The sequence below is a fragment of the Akebia trifoliata genome, unplaced genomic scaffold (genome assembly GCF_017979445.1).
Source record: "Akebia trifoliata isolate Shusen 1 unplaced genomic scaffold, ASM1797944v1 Contig00519, whole genome shotgun sequence".
NCBI classification, from domain to species: Eukaryota; Viridiplantae; Streptophyta; class Magnoliopsida; order Ranunculales; family Lardizabalaceae; genus Akebia; species Akebia trifoliata.
The window spans coordinates 3,510-19,511 of NW_028237059.1; the positions used below are offsets into that span (position 1 = coordinate 3,510).

General features: G+C 35.5%; 1 pseudogene; it reads right to left on the minus strand.

The window, feature by feature from the left end:
- Positions 1–1,624: 1,624 nt before the first annotated feature.
- On the minus strand, positions 1,625–3,996 carry LOC147381391 (pentatricopeptide repeat-containing protein At2g01510, mitochondrial pseudogene; annotated as a pseudogene).
- Positions 3,997–16,002: the final 12,006 nt, after the last annotated feature.

A 16,002-nucleotide genomic window follows, 5' to 3' on the forward strand; every position in this document is an offset into this window, starting at 1 on the left:
TTGAGTAGGCCAAACTGAATTTTTGATAAAATCAACTATGTTAGTGAACCATCAATTGATTACAAAGCCTCTACTCTCTTGTATTAACTACACATTATTGCTCTTGTTTTTATCGAGATTTGATCACTTTCAAAGGGCTTGGACACCTTTGCCCCTCTCATAGAATTCTATAGAATCTTGTGTATTTTAACACTTATATCATCTGATCATCATGATTGGCAAGACTCAAAAAGGTGCAAAAGACAATCAAAGATACTTTGATAGAGGGTAAAAAATGTCATACATTGAGATTTTGTTGAAAATAAGTGGAACTCATGGAGTTTTTATATCCCCAATGGTCTTCCAAAGACCTACAAATAGAGGACCTCTCCAAGGTGAAAGAGGAGGGAAGTTTGAGTCCCAAAATTCTATCAAGTTTTTTTCTCTTGAAACTTTTTAAAAACCCAAAAAAAATTGTTCAATTACTCTCTTATACATTTTAGAAGCTTAGAACAAGAAGAAAAATAAGAAGAAAGAAAGAAGGAAGAAGGAAAAAAGATTAAGGTAGGGAGAACATTTAATTTTATGTTTTTTACTACGTGTACCCTCAATCCCACTTCTACCTTTCTCACTCTAATCTCTTTACTTTTAAAGTTCAATTTTACCTTAAGCAATGTAGTATAGATTTATTTTTCTTCCTATGACTAGCATGGGTTGAAAGTTAATCCCCTTTGTGGGGGATCCTTACCAACTATAAGTCCATTTGGGACTTTAAGTTTCTTGTAATTGTCTTCATTTCTTTACTTACTAGTTCATTTAAATTTCAAGCAAGTAATGTAATTACTCTTCATGACTAATGAGGACGAGAGTAATTCCTCCATTTAAGATAATATTCTCATTTCTAAGTTCATAATAAGTTTTGTTGGGAATATTTACTTTCCAATGTTCTTTTGTAACTTACATGCATCCATGTAGTATAAGCACTTTCAATGGCTAAGAAAGAAGAAAGTAATTCCTCTATAAGAGGTAATCTCCTCTTTATAAGACCATAATAAATTCCTTGAGGAACCCTTGCATGCATACACTTTTGCACACACCACACCTCTCCATCTTAAAATGCAAAGAATCTAAGAAGGCTATCTTCCTAGATTAGCACTTGAAACTCGAAGCATACAAAAAAAAAAGTCCCTTATAGACACATTTTAGACACTTTTGCACCTGCCAACACTCTTTTTTATCTCATACATTCATCTCTGGCATTCTAACTTAAAAAAATCTCTTAAAAAACAGTTAGTTTTCACTTTTGACTAATACATGGTAACCATCAGCTTGATGGCTGAGATGAGGTGTCTTAACACCTTTCTTGTCTCTCAACCAAACCTCATTACCCGAACCTTTAAGGGTAGACCAGATTTAAGTCACCAACTCCTTGGAAAATTGATTTTCAAAACTGTTTTTATGGTTAACATCCACGCCTTAAACTCTTTGAATGGTGGTGACACCCAAATCCAAGTTTAGATGAGGTTTAAACCCAGATCTAATTTATAACCGACAGCCTAAATTATATTAAAAAAATGTATTTTTCATTATAAAAAAAAATCCTAATTAAATAAATATTTAGGGACGCTGTCCCATTCAGGGATGGAATCAACTCTAAAAAACAAACAATCCCTCATATAGATTCAAGATATTTATCAAAGCAAAGTTGATGAAATATCAACCCAATGCAAGATCCAATTTGACTCCGACTCAACTTGAACTGTCAAATACACCCAGCAAGTTTCCATCTCTTTCAATCAGATTGCCCTTCTTGCTTAGATTATCTCGAAAGTAAACTCGATTAGTAATGTTGAAGTTAAAAGATCACTGTCTGTGACATTATAAACTTGGATGGATTCCCCTCGATCCACCTCTCTTGGAACATTCATGCAGTTCTTGCAGTCTCTACCTTGCAAATAGGCCATGTTACATCGAAGAAGAATCAACTCTTTATCATGTAATCACCAAAAATCATTGCACGAGCAAACACCATCTGTAAAATTGTGGAAACGATTCTTATCTCTCATAACAATCTCTCTTTTCGTAATTCTTGAAGCAAATTTGGAGAAATTATGGCAGTCGTCACAAATCCTCAAGTTCTTCATCACCCTTATGGGAACCTCATCTCTCACATTGATAAGGGCCAAATGCAATGGCAAGCTTCTCACTATGAGTGCCAAGACTGACCTCTTTCTCCTCCATTTCCAAATCATGAAGCACGGAGCTCGTTTTAGGAACATAACCGATATCTCGTACCCGTTTAATCAATTCCTCCAACACCTCATATATAGTTGAAGTTTGTGGGTGTGATCTGTCTCCCCCATAGAACACATGAATCTCACCATTAGATTCTACAGAGCTGCACCCACCTACTTTCTTCACACCTTTCTTTCTCATTTTCTGCCTCACTCTCTCAACATCATCCCACCTCCCCGCTGCTGCATAAATGTTCGATAACAAAACTTGATAAGAACCAATATCAGGAGTTAAATCAAAGAGAACATCTGCAATTCGCTGACCCAATTCGATATTCCGATGAACCGTACAAGCACCCAATAGAGCTCCCCAGACTCCCGAGTCCGGGTCCATTGGCATAGTTTTTATTAACTTGTAGGCCTCCTCAAGATGTCCTGACCGTCCTAGGAGATCAACCATGCATGCATAGTGTTCAATTCTCGGACGGATATTTCCATTATTGGACCGAACCATGTACTCAAAATAATTCCTGCCTTCGTTTACTAAACCAGCGTGACTACAAGCAGAAAGAACCCCAAGAAATGTGACATAATTTGGTTGTATGCCCTCATCTCGCATTCGAGAGAAAAGAGCCAATGCATTCTCACTATCACCATTTACCGCGTAACCTCCTATAATAGTACTCCACGAAATAACATTCCACCGAGGCATCTCATCAAACAGATTTCTAGTTACATTAATACTCCCACATTTTGCATACATATCTAATCGCGCATTGTTGATGAATAAATTTCTATTAAGCTCCTCCTCGACAACAATCCGATCAATCTTTTTCCCAATTTCCAAACACCCTAAATGAGCACAAGCTGAGAGAACACTCACGAAGTCACCGAGTCAGGCTTAATTCCCATTAAATCCATTTGACGAAACAAGTCGAGAGCCCTATAAGCATGCCCATTTTGCACATAAACCTATATCAAAGCATTCCAAGCCACCAAATCTCTCTCAATCATACTTCTAAATAATAATCTGCAGAACCCAATCCACCAAACTTTACGTACATTATCATCAATTCAGTCCTCGCTATAGGATCAAAATCGAGACCGAATTTAATAACATGAACATGAATTTCTGCCCCTAACCATATATCAGTACACGCCTTAAGCACAAATGGGAATGTGAACTTATCAGAACGAACACCGAGATGGTGCATTTTTCCATAAAGAGCCGTAGAATCATCGAGGAGCTCAGTTTTTACGTACCCTTTAATCAGAGTGTTCCATAAGAAAGGTCTTGGCTTGTGCATTTCATCGAACAGGTGACGAGCATAATTCACTTTACCTAATAGAATAAGATATGAGAGAAGTTGGGTTATCAGGCTGTTTTTAATAGAGAGACCAGTTGTGAGGAGAAGTGCATGGATTTGCTTGAGTTGGTTGGGGTGTGAAGAGTAATGTTGTAAGAGGGAGGAGAAGGTTTGTTTTTGTGAGAGTGGAGAGAGGTTTGGGTTGAAATGGGTGTTAGCGAGAGAAGAGTATTTATGGGTACAAAAGAGAAGTTTTATGTGGAGAATGGAGTAGGGAACTAATCTTTGCATGATGATCATGAAACCTCAAGAGTGGTATGCATTGATCATCAAATATAAGTACCCATTGTAAATTCAGAAAATTTGAAAATAAAACAATAAAAGGAGGCATGTGCAACATGTGTTGAAAGGGCTTATTTGTAATTTAAAATGTTACTTAGAGGATGGTTAGAGGATTACATAGTAAAAAAAGTATATTTTTATAATTTTGAAAACTACCCAACTTGATTTTCTGGACTAACGATGTACTATTGCAATTTTTTGAATTTTGACAAAAATGACCTTTGATCATATAAAATTTAAGTATTAAGGTAGGACTTTTTTGGAATCCAAATTTTAGTGTCTAATCACTCCTACTCCGCCTTCTCTCATTATAATAGTAAAGATTATGAATTTTTATTTTTCAAATTTTACTATGTTTATTTTTTCTCAAGTAATGGGAATTTGGAGCATAAGTATAGTCATGACCAGGATTTTAAACATTTTTGTGGAGTAGAATTTGCATTTTCCCAAATCCCCATTTTTTCTCAATATTTGATCTAAAAATCCTATCCACCATCGTCAAGCTCTTCTCATCTTCAAGTTTCAAACAGTTAATTTCAACCTTTTAAATAAAACTCTTTTGATTTTTCTACTAAAAATCCATCATCTTCAAGTGACAATCTCGTAGTTTTCAAATGATTGTCTCGTAGGTTAGTTACTTTAGCGAGATTGTCACTTATAACCAGCGAGTTTGTCACTTGATAAATTGGCGAAACTGTTGTTCACGTTTTGGGAATTAAATTGACTAGTGAGCCGGAATAGGAATTTCGTCAAATTCAGCTCATGAACTAATAATTCACCCTAGATCTTAAGATTTAAGAGGAGTAATAAATCTTAAAATGACTGGTCCTGGTCTTGGGGAGAAAAATCAAGAGGCAAGGTACATTAAATCATTAAATATTTTAGTTTGACTTGACCCAATTGACTCCTAAATTTTTTATATGACTTTGATTGACCTTCGAGTCGTGTTTTAAAACTATGGTATCGAAGCACTGATCAAGCTCAAACTAACAATAATATCTTTCAATTTTCTTGTGTTGGAGTAAGGGTGTCAATGGGCACCAAATTAGCCGATGCACTTGAAATCGATTAGTTGATTTTGAGTCCATCATAATGGACCTGATCATTTTTTAGTCCGGTTCTGGGTAGCTATCTTAAGGACCCGATAAGAAACGAGTCTCATTTGGGTACCCAACTAGTAAATTTATAATATCTATAGTGAAAGTCGTAGTTTAATTAAATAAATCTTAAAGTAAATGTACTTAAATTAAAACTAAAATATAAAGAGAATATGGCTTCGTTACTTATTACCTTTTCTATAGGTGAAACTCCATTCATTTTTCACGTATTATACAATTTCAACAGTAAATAAATGGTCCGCCATTCCCTAATTTTCTGTTATTTTATTCTCAAAAGTTTGATTTTCTTGAAGAATACATTATTGGTCCTAATTTTCAAATGAACACAAATAAATAATTTAGTTTCATCTCTAATTAATTTTTATTTAAAGTAGAGATTGGATCCCTATTTTGATATATAACTTCAAATGATTTTATAAGATACATAAATTTAATTTTTTTATTTTATAGAACCCAAAAATCAATTAGAGCCCAACAGGAGAATAGGGCTGGTCCAAGTACAGTATTCCTCTTTAGGGCCACGTCAGGGCTAACCGATGATCAGCACAAACCCATATTTTACAGCCCAAGATGTATATGGTCAAGAAATATTTTTCCGAATTTAGAAGAACTTGTCGAAGTTGTGGGGCATTTAGTGAGAAACAGTTTTTGCATTTCAGATTATATTTAAATAACTATAATGCCCTTTAAACTACACCAAATGTTAGGCTTTTTTACTTAACTAGGGAAGTGCACGTGCATTTTAATAGCACACCTACAGAATCAACTACATGATCCTATCCTAGGATCATTGATTCTCCAAATCTCAGCCTTAAAAAAAATCTTCAGTGGATGTCAATCCTAGAAGATAAGAATCAGGTCCTCCTTTATTTTAGGAATACTAATATTTTAGGCGCTAACAAATCAATGTAAATCTATAACAGATTTGCAACAAATCTATTTTGTATCTCTATATATTTTGTTGTAACTTTAATCACTTTGTGAGTTGTAATACAGTCCTTTTATGGTATCAGGGCAACAAACGTTTGATACGTTTATTGATCCATCTTCAGTAACAGAACTCTGCACATGGATGCCTCTTCTTCCATCACTACATCTCCTCCTACCAAGAATCATTCATCTTTTCCCAAATGCCGAACATCTCTCATCTTATTAGCATAAAACTTGATCAGAACAACTATCTTTTGTGGAAATCACAATTTTTGTCGATTTTGAAGGGCAATGATCTTGCCGATTTTGATGGCACAACATCGTGTCCTCCCTGCAGATAGTGGATTGCAACCTCATCAAGTCAATGATGCTTATCTTGCTTAGGAAAAGTAAGATCAATTTCTTCTAAGCTAGATCAATGCCACGCTAACAGAAGGTATTCTAGCCCAAGTTGTCGGGCTATGTGACTCACGATCTGTGTGGGTCGCTATTGAGATGATGTTTTTATCTCAATCACAAGCACAAGTGACGTAATTTCACCGACAATTGCAGACTTTAAAAAAGGATAATACCTCTGCAGTGGATTACCTACACAAGTTCAAGATTACTACTGATAAACTAGTTGCTGTAGACAAACTAGTTGAGGACTTTGATCTTGTCACATATGTCTTGGAAATTCTTGGACCTGAATATGGTCCATTGGTCACATCTGTTTCTCATCAAAAACCACTCATTACTATGAGAGAACTCTATGGTTCCTTGATTAGTGAAGAAATTCGTATCACAAGCTATCTTTCAACAAATGCAACTGAAGCTACTGTCTTTGTGGCTAACCGCTCTCCCTTACATTCACAATGTGGAAACCACTCTAGTCGAGGGGCCTCTTACTCATTTAGTAGAGGTCGTGGTCGTGAAAAGGTCGCTGCTAATGGCGGTCAACATGTTGGACAACCACATACCAATCCGACTTCTACTCATCTTATCTGCCAAATTTGTAACAAAGTTGGGCACTCTGCCCTTGATTGTTACCATCGCCTTGATCGCTCATATCAAGGACGTGAAATTCCAAATCAACGTAACGCTCTTCATGCAACTTTCCACTCACCACCTGATAATGCTTGGTACCCAGATATTGGAGCTAATCAATATATTACACATGATCTATCTAAACTGTCTCTCCAATCTGATTACACTGGACCTGACCGTGTGTCTGTAGGTAATGATGTTGCTCTTCCCATTTCTCATCTTGGTTCTTCTACGATTTCTACTTTGAATTCTACTTATGAGTTACGTAACGTCTTGCATGTTCCTCAAATTACAAAAAATCTCTTATCAGTTTATCAGTTTACTGTCAACAATGATTGTTACTTTGAATTTTATCCTTCATTTTTTTGTGTTGAGGAAATCAACATGGGGAGGATCATGTTTCAAGGCCAGAGTAAAAATGGACTATATGTTCTTCCAATAAATCGAAAACTCCCGAATAAATCTGCATCTTTTCAAGCTCTTGTCGACGAACGTGTGACTCCTCATCAGTGGCATTTTCGCTTAAGGCATCCAGCTAAGCATACGCTTCAACGTCTTATTGCAAAGAAAGCTCTTCCTTTTAAAGGTTTTTTGCGTCAAGAGTCCATATGTCATGCGTGTCAGCTTGGTAAAAAGCTCCAAATTACCTTTTTGTCTTTCATCATATGTTTCTAGTTCTCCTTTAGAACTTCTGCATTGTGATTTATGGGGACCTTCTCCTATTGTTTCTAATAATGGTTTTCGGTATTATTTTTTCAATTGTTTATGACTATAGCAAATTTTGTTGGCTTTTTCCTCTTCAGTTGAAATCTCAAGTTCTTGCTACCTTTATTAAATTTAAAACTCATGCTGAAAACCTCTTGAATGCCAAGATTAAATCTCTCCAAACTGATGGAGGGGGTGAATTCATGAGCAATCCCTTTCGTAATTTTTTATCCCTCAATGGCATCCACCATCGCATGACATGTCCCCATATTACAGAACAAAATGGGGTAGTAGAACGTAAGCATCGTCATATTGTTGAAATGGGACTTGCACTTCTTCCTCATTCTCACATACCACCCTCTTATTGGACTGAGGCCTTTCTTACGTCAGTATTTTTGATTAATAGGCTTCCAATGTGTATCCTTAATCACATCTCCCCTTGGGAAAAGTTATTTCATCAAGTCCCTGATTATTCAATTCTTAAGACTTTTGCTTGTGCATGTTATCCATACTTGAGGCTTTATCGAAATCATAAGCTTGGCTTTCACTCTTCCAAGTGTGTCTTTATTGGTTATAGTTTGCAACATAAAGGTTATAACTGCCTCCATATCCGAGTGGTCAGGTGTATATTTCACGTCATGTAATTTTTTATGAAAATCAATTTCCATTTGCCACTCACTCCACCACCCAATCATTCATCCATGTTTCGTCAGTTGTAGTTCTAGGCCCATTACAATCTTCCTCCCATAAGACTTTACCATTCTTACAACCCGATGTCTTGGTTCAATCCAATGAGACCCACCCACCTTCACCAAACCCACCTGCGGCCACCATTCAGTCCCTACCTACAGACATGGTTTAGTCCAATGTAAACTACCCACTTTCATCAATCCCACCATCTACTAACATCCCTCCCATTGTCGTGCTTTCCCAACCTCAACCTATAACTACCTCTAAGCATCACATGATTACTCGATTTCGTGGTACCTGCACACCCAAGACCTATGTTGCTACCCGTTATCCACTTGCCCTTATTGCTTCTTTTCTACCTGTTGAACCTTCTAATTATACCTAAGAATCAAAGGTGGTTGAGTGGCGAGCTACCATGGCTCAAGAGATTGATGCGCTTATCAAAATGGGCACTTGGTCTTTAGTCTAAACAAAATGTTGTTGGATGTCGTTGGGTTTACAAGATCAAGCAAAAATCGGATGGTACTGTTGATTGCTACAAGGCAAGATTGGTTGCACGAGGTTATCACCAACAACCTGGTATTGATTACACCGAAACCTTTAGTCCTGTAGTTAAGCCTACTACAATACAGTTGGTTTTATCTCTAGCAGTCCACTTTAATTAGCCTCTCAAGCAACTTGATGTTTCAAATGCATTTTTGCATGGTAAATTAAATGAGGAAGTTTATATGACTCAGCCACAGGGTTTTGTTGATTCTCAACATCCTAACTATGTTTATCGGCTTCATAAGGCCATATATGGCCTCAAACAAGCCCCGCGTGCTTGGTTTATGCGCCTCACTCGATTTCTTGAAGAACTTAATTTTGTGGGCTCTTCTGTTGATACTTCTCTGTTTAAATGCAAATTTAATGGCAACATTACCATTCTTTTGATATACATAGATGATATGATCATTACCGCAGTTGTACAAAGACAATTTCCCATCTTATTTCTCAAATGAAGACTACTTTTTCTATAAAAGATCTTAGTAATCTCACTTACTTCTTGGGTATAGAAGTTTCTAGATCATCTGACTCTTTGTTTTTTTGCCAACACAAATATGTTGTTGATATTCTTCGTCGCTCTTGTATGGATGGTGTTAAACCCATTAAATCTCCAATGCTTACTGGTCAAAAATTGTCCAAATATGATGGTATTTCGTTATTAGATAGTTCCGAATATCGAAGCATTGTCGGGAGTCTTCAATATCTCACCTTAACACGACCAGATCTTGCCTTCTCAGTCAACCAAGTTTGCCAATTCCTGCATTCTCCTACGAGTACTCATTGGCTAGCTGTGAAACGAATTCTTCGTTATCTCAAAGGGACTCTTGACTCTGGTATTACTTTTACGCGAAGGACTTCTCCACTTCTCTTCAAGCCTTTTGTGACGTAGATTGGGCAGGTAGCCCAGATGATCAACGCTTGACAACTGGTTATTATTTATTCTTCGGTTCTAATCTTATCTCATGGAGTGCCAAAACACAACCATTGTTTCACGCTCCTCCACTGAGTCTGAATACAAAGCTCTTGTACACACCATTGCTAAATTATCTTGGGTCCAATCTCTTCTTAAGGATGTACATGTTTATTTATCCGTCCCTCCTCTCATTTGGTGTGATAATGTAGGGGCTATCTCTCTCGCTGCAAATCTGGTCTTTCATGCAAGAACTAAACACATAGAAGTCGATTATCACTTTGTTCGGGAAAGAGTTCTCAAACATCTTTTGAATGTTCGTTACATTTCTATTGTTGACAACTTGGCCGATGTGTTCACTAAGGGCCTATCAACACCTAGATTTCATCTTCTTCGGAACAAGTTGACTATTGGTCTTCCCCCGTCAACTTGAAGGGGCATAATAGCACACCTGCTGAATCAACTACAGAATCCTATCCTAGGATCATTGATTCTCCAAATCTCAGCCTTAACAGAAAATATTCACCTGATCTCAATCCTAAAAGATAAGAATCTAGTCCTCCTTTATTTCAGGAATACCAATATTTTAAGAGCTAACAAATTAATGTAAATCTGTAACAGATTTGCAACAAATCTGTTTTGTATCTCTATATATTTTGTTGTAATTCTAATTACTTTGTGAGTTGTAACACAGTCCTTTTACGTTTCACGTGAACATATGTTTATTGATATAAAAACTATAAGTCGTGCTGGAGTGACCTCAAGCTAGAACCTCATATTACACTTCTTGACGTGAAACTAGATAAGAACCATAGATGTTTTTTCACTCGAGAAACTCAACCTGAGGTCACTTCAGCGTTATTCAAGATATAATTCACTATTTTGAATAGTAATTTTAAATTTCTAATGAGAAGAATCACATTTTTTTATCAGTAAAAAAATATATATTGTTCCTATGAGGGATTTCGCACAACCTTACGAAAGTCTATTATCGCAAAGCTAACCAATCATATTGAAACTTTTCTCTGTATACATACAAATCTGATTTGTGAAAAATAAAAAAGAAGTTTAGAATGACCAAATTCTTTTTTGAAATTTCAATGAAGATTATAAATCAAAAAAATAAAAAAGTCCTAAATAATTTCTTACAAATACCACACAAAAAAAAGTTGTCAGTGAATAATTTCTACCAATCATATTGAAACTTTTCTCTATTTACATACAACTCCAATTCACAAATCTTTTTTATGCCTATTTTTAATAAATAAATAAATAACTCGAGAATGACTAAATTATTTTTTGAAATTGCAATGGAGATTACAAATATAAGAAAATCTAAATGTCCTAAATAATTTTTATACAAAATTTAAATAATAAAAAAAAAAATAGTCCTTAAAGAAAATAATCATTCGAAATAATTTAAACGGAAAAAATAATTTCCAGAATATTATTTAGATGAACCAAGGACCAAGGCTATGATTGGAGTTATTTTACATTTTACAAGTTAGGAAATGTGAATTGTAACTTAAAGCCGGGGTTCTGTTAATTCGTGGAAAATGACTCTTGAAAAAACACACAATCCTAACGATCACATTATTCCCTCACAATAAGTATCTTTGAGATATTTAGTATTCGGAACATGTGTTTTCAAGAGTCATTTTCCATGGGTCATAGAGTCTATAGAAGAAAATAATAAGAGGATGAACAAAGAATTAGTTATTTAAGATGTACATATGACCCACAACTTTATCTTTCTAGATGTTGCAAAGGTAATTCTTCAACCTGAAACCCGTGCCTCTTCCGTGGGATAAGGTAATCTTCTGCTACGGTAGGGGCCATAGGCAAAATTTTCGAACCATATGACCTAATTCATTTGAACCAAAGTGACAATCTCATACCTCTAATAATTGAGTGTCTGATAAGGTGGATCCCATTAAATAAAAAATCAAACTGAACTCTTCTTAATGCCACCCTAATGCCCACAATTACTCCAACATCTATGATAGAAGAAATGGATCGCGATAGCAAATTTACCAATATCGTCACATTAAGATCCACAAATCTGATACCCAAGAAACTTGGTCTCCTTCCATCTTTATTTCTCACCATCATAAACTTCTCCATCCTCAGCCACAACCACCATCAACTTATCAGTCATCTTTGTTTTTAAGAAAATATCTTATTCTAAAGCAAAGGAACACACACAGAGTTAGTATGCTCATTAAGCAATTTGAAAAATTGGAGCAACACTTTGACCAAGTCAAACATGAGGGCATTGACGCATTCATATGAAAAGGCGTAATCGATGTCAAAAAAAAAAAAAATTGAGAAACATTATACACATGAAGAGGTTTAGAAGTGAAAATTATAATAAAAGACCTTGGACAATATTCTTTATAAGATGGTTAAAACCATCCAACTCATCACATTCCATTCTATGGTCAAAGTACTACTACAAGAAATACATGATATGGTAAGCGTAACAATCTTAGAACACCCGACTTGGATCCTAATATAGAATGCATTCCAAAAGGATGCATCAATAGTGAAAGCGCCCTCAATCCGCGGGGTACGCGGATCCGCTTTTGACCCTTGAGGTTTGGGAGTCGCCACCTAGTTATTGTGGTCTAGGAACCAAACTGACTCTAAAAAAGACAAACTAATCTACGAAAGAGAAAAAGAGTTCGGGGATCACGTTACGGGATTGGAAGGTGTTAGACACCAACCCCGCCCGGCCAAAGCCGGTCTCTACTAACTTTCCAAATATATCACATTGCTAAAAATCTAGATAAAAATAAAAATAAAAAATTTCATACATTTCCGATAGCAAGGATTTTGTTCCCTCAGATCTGACAAAAATAGCTCTTTATACCGTACTCCTTGCTTCGTTCTGTCTCCGGATTTGATTTCGGATCTTCAAGATCGAGGTATCTCCTTGCTTTTGGATCTGAACTCTTCAAGTTTGTTGCGGATTTGAGGGTGTTTTTGGAGGACTTTTAGGTGTTTTCTAGGCTAAAATTGAAGGAGGGATGTTAGGTAAGGAGTTGGGACTCCAAAACTAGGTTTATGGGAGGTTATGGGGGCTTCTAGACCTACTTCTCTAAGGGTTTATTATTTGATACGAAAATAGGGTGTGAACACCTCTATTTATAGATGTTTTTAGGGGTTAATTTGGATAGAGTTAGTGTTTAATTAGAGATCTTTTAATTAGAGTTGTGTTTTAGTTAGACTTAGTTTAGGTAGAATTGTGTTTTAATTAGAATTGTTTTAGGTAGAATTGTTTTTATGTTAGAACTCTATTAGATAGAGTTATTAATCAATTATAATTCTATTATGACTTTTGGTCTTATTTGATTGACTTTTAATGTTTTGACTTTAGTCTTAATTGATTGACTTTTAATATCTTGACTTTAGTCTTGCTTAATTGACTTTAATTTTGACTTCAGTCTCACTTGATTGACTTTAATACCTTGAATTCAGTCTTGCTTGATTTACTTTTAATTTTTGGAGAACCCTCCTCTAAAATATCTTTAATTCTTTGGACCCCCAAATGGAGGGGTCCTTAAAGAAATATCCCATGAACCCTCAACAATTTTACCCGAAAGTCCGATTGATCGATTTTTTAGGTTCAAATTTTTAAATTAATTTCATTAATGTTTCACTTTAATTATTTAATATTTTATTTATTAATTTCAAATTTTTTAATTATGAAAATTGTGAAATTACCGTTTTGCCCCCGGAGAGGACTTTTCAAGTTTCAAGTCGGTTTTTAATGTTCTAGGATGTTTTAGAATCGGTTTTTCATAAGGAATTCAATGAGAATGTTGGTTTGTGTCATTTATGAAAATTTTATGTGAAATGATTGTGAACTTTATGAGGGGCATTTTCGTAATTTTGTCAAATTCTGTTAAAACTGGTGAAATGATTTATTTGATTTCGATTTGTCATTTTATGTGTTCGAATGGGTTTTCCTAAGCGTAACGTAGGCTCTAGGGTTGTTTTGAGGTTAGGGGTATTTTGGTAATTTGGTAATTTTTTAGTGATTTTTATCGTGAAGTTTCTTTTTGGTCTGCAAGATGATGATTTCTATGTTTCTGGGATCGTATTTTCCTAGCGTAGCGTGGTTTCTAAGGTTTTGTCAGTTCGAGATACCTCATCCGGATTTCTGAAACATATCTGGTAACAAAATAAAGCAATGGAATACACATCCATCATTGGGAATCATTGCAATCGGATTGACTAGTTGATTAATCGGGCGAGTGCAAAAATGGGGTGTCTACAGATGCCCCTCTTTGGCAGAGGGTTGAAGCAAACTAGATAGCAAATCTATTTTGGTAGATAGTGCGACATCCGAATGTTAAAGCTAGTGAAAGTTCATTTTGCAGCCTGATTCAGCAATTCGTCAGGGTGTTCGGATCCTTGAGGGTCAAGCTCTCCCCGAATTAAAAGGTTGTCAGGTCCTTGAGCGCAAACTCTAACTGACGGTGTCAGATCCTTAAATTTTAGAAAATTCGCCTTGACTAATGAACAAATGTGCAAGTGTGTGCACTGTGTGAAATTGAGTAAAATCTGAGTAAAACAAAACTCGAGAAAATTTGAATGATATTTGAGACAAATCTGAGCAAAAGTTGGGAGAAAGTTAAATGTCATACTCTACCTACTCTAGGTGAAAGAGTAATGAATTTATATTTTTTTTTAGAGTCTTATTCTACCTACTCAGAATGAAAGAGTAATGCATTAAAAATTTTTTGGGAAGTTCTACTCTACCTACCCGGAGTGAAAGAGTAATGAACTATTTTTTTTTTTTTGAAAGTTCTACTCTACCTACTCGGAGTGAAAGAGTAATAAACTAAGCTTTTTAGAAGTCCTACTCTACCTGCCCAGGGTGAAAGAGTAATGAACTAATTTTTTTTGGAAAGTTCTACTCTACCTACTCGGAGTGAAAGAGTAATGAACTAATTTTTTAGGAGTCCTACTCTACCTGCCCAGGGTGAAAAAGTAATGAACTAATTTTTTTTTTTGGAAAGTTCTACTCTACCTACTCGGAGTGAAAGAGTAATGAACTAAATTTTTTTTTTTGGGAAGTTCTACTCTACCTATCCGGAGTGAAAGAATAATGAACTATTTTTTTTTTTGGAAGTTCTACTCTACCTACTCGGAGTGAAAGAGTAATGAACTAATTTTTTTTGGGAAGTTCTACTCTACCTACTCGGAGTGAAAGAGTAATGAACTAATTTTTTAGGAGTCCTACTCTACCTGCCCAGGGTGAAAGAGTAATGAACTAATTTTTTTTTTTGGAAAGTTCTACTCTACCTACTCGGAGTGAAAGAGTAATGAACTAAATTTTTTTTGGGAAGTTCTACTCTACCTACCCGGAGTGAAAGAGTAATGAACTAATTTTTTTTTTTTGGAAGTTCTACTCTACCTACTCGGAGTGAAAGAGTAATGAACTAAGCTTTTTTTTGGAAGTTCTACTCTACCTACTCGTAGTGAAAGAGTAATGAACTAATTTTTTAGGAAGTTCTACTCTACCTACTCGTAATGAAAGAGTAATGAACTAATTTTTTAGAAGTCCTACTCTACCTGCCCAGGGTGAAAAAGTAATGAACTAATTTTTGAGGAAACAAACAAGGGATTAACCTCGCATTTGAATTTTTTTTTTTAAATAAAAAGTTGAATTTTATGAAGGTCCGGTAAACATTTTAACTCTCTTTGAATCTAAGGAGTTTTCAAAATTGCTATCAAGAGGGTAACCTTTAATTCAAAGTTAACCTTATCCTTTGGGGTTGAAATTGACCAGGTATCAGAGCAAAAATGCCCCTAGTTTGACAAGGAACATTGCACTGGGGATAATTGAATATAATTTGAAAATAAATGCCCCTAGTGGAAGGGGGGAAACTGTACTCTTTAGAAAAAGGAAGTGCCCTTATTATGAAAGTTTGAAATCCTTGATTACCGTAAGCACAATAAAGGTTTAACTTTTAATTTTGACTTTTTATATTGAAGATTTTGAGTCAGGCTCAAAGAAATTGGAACAAAATATTTCTTTCTGAAATTCATCATAGAATTTGTTCTTTCTCCCTGTCGGTTCACTTAGGGACATGAAACTCTTCAGATCAATCATAGACAAGATACTTGTATCCACTGAATCTATATTTGGTTCAACCTGGGTATTGAAACTTGATTATTCGGACTTCTGATATTTCGGCACGGGC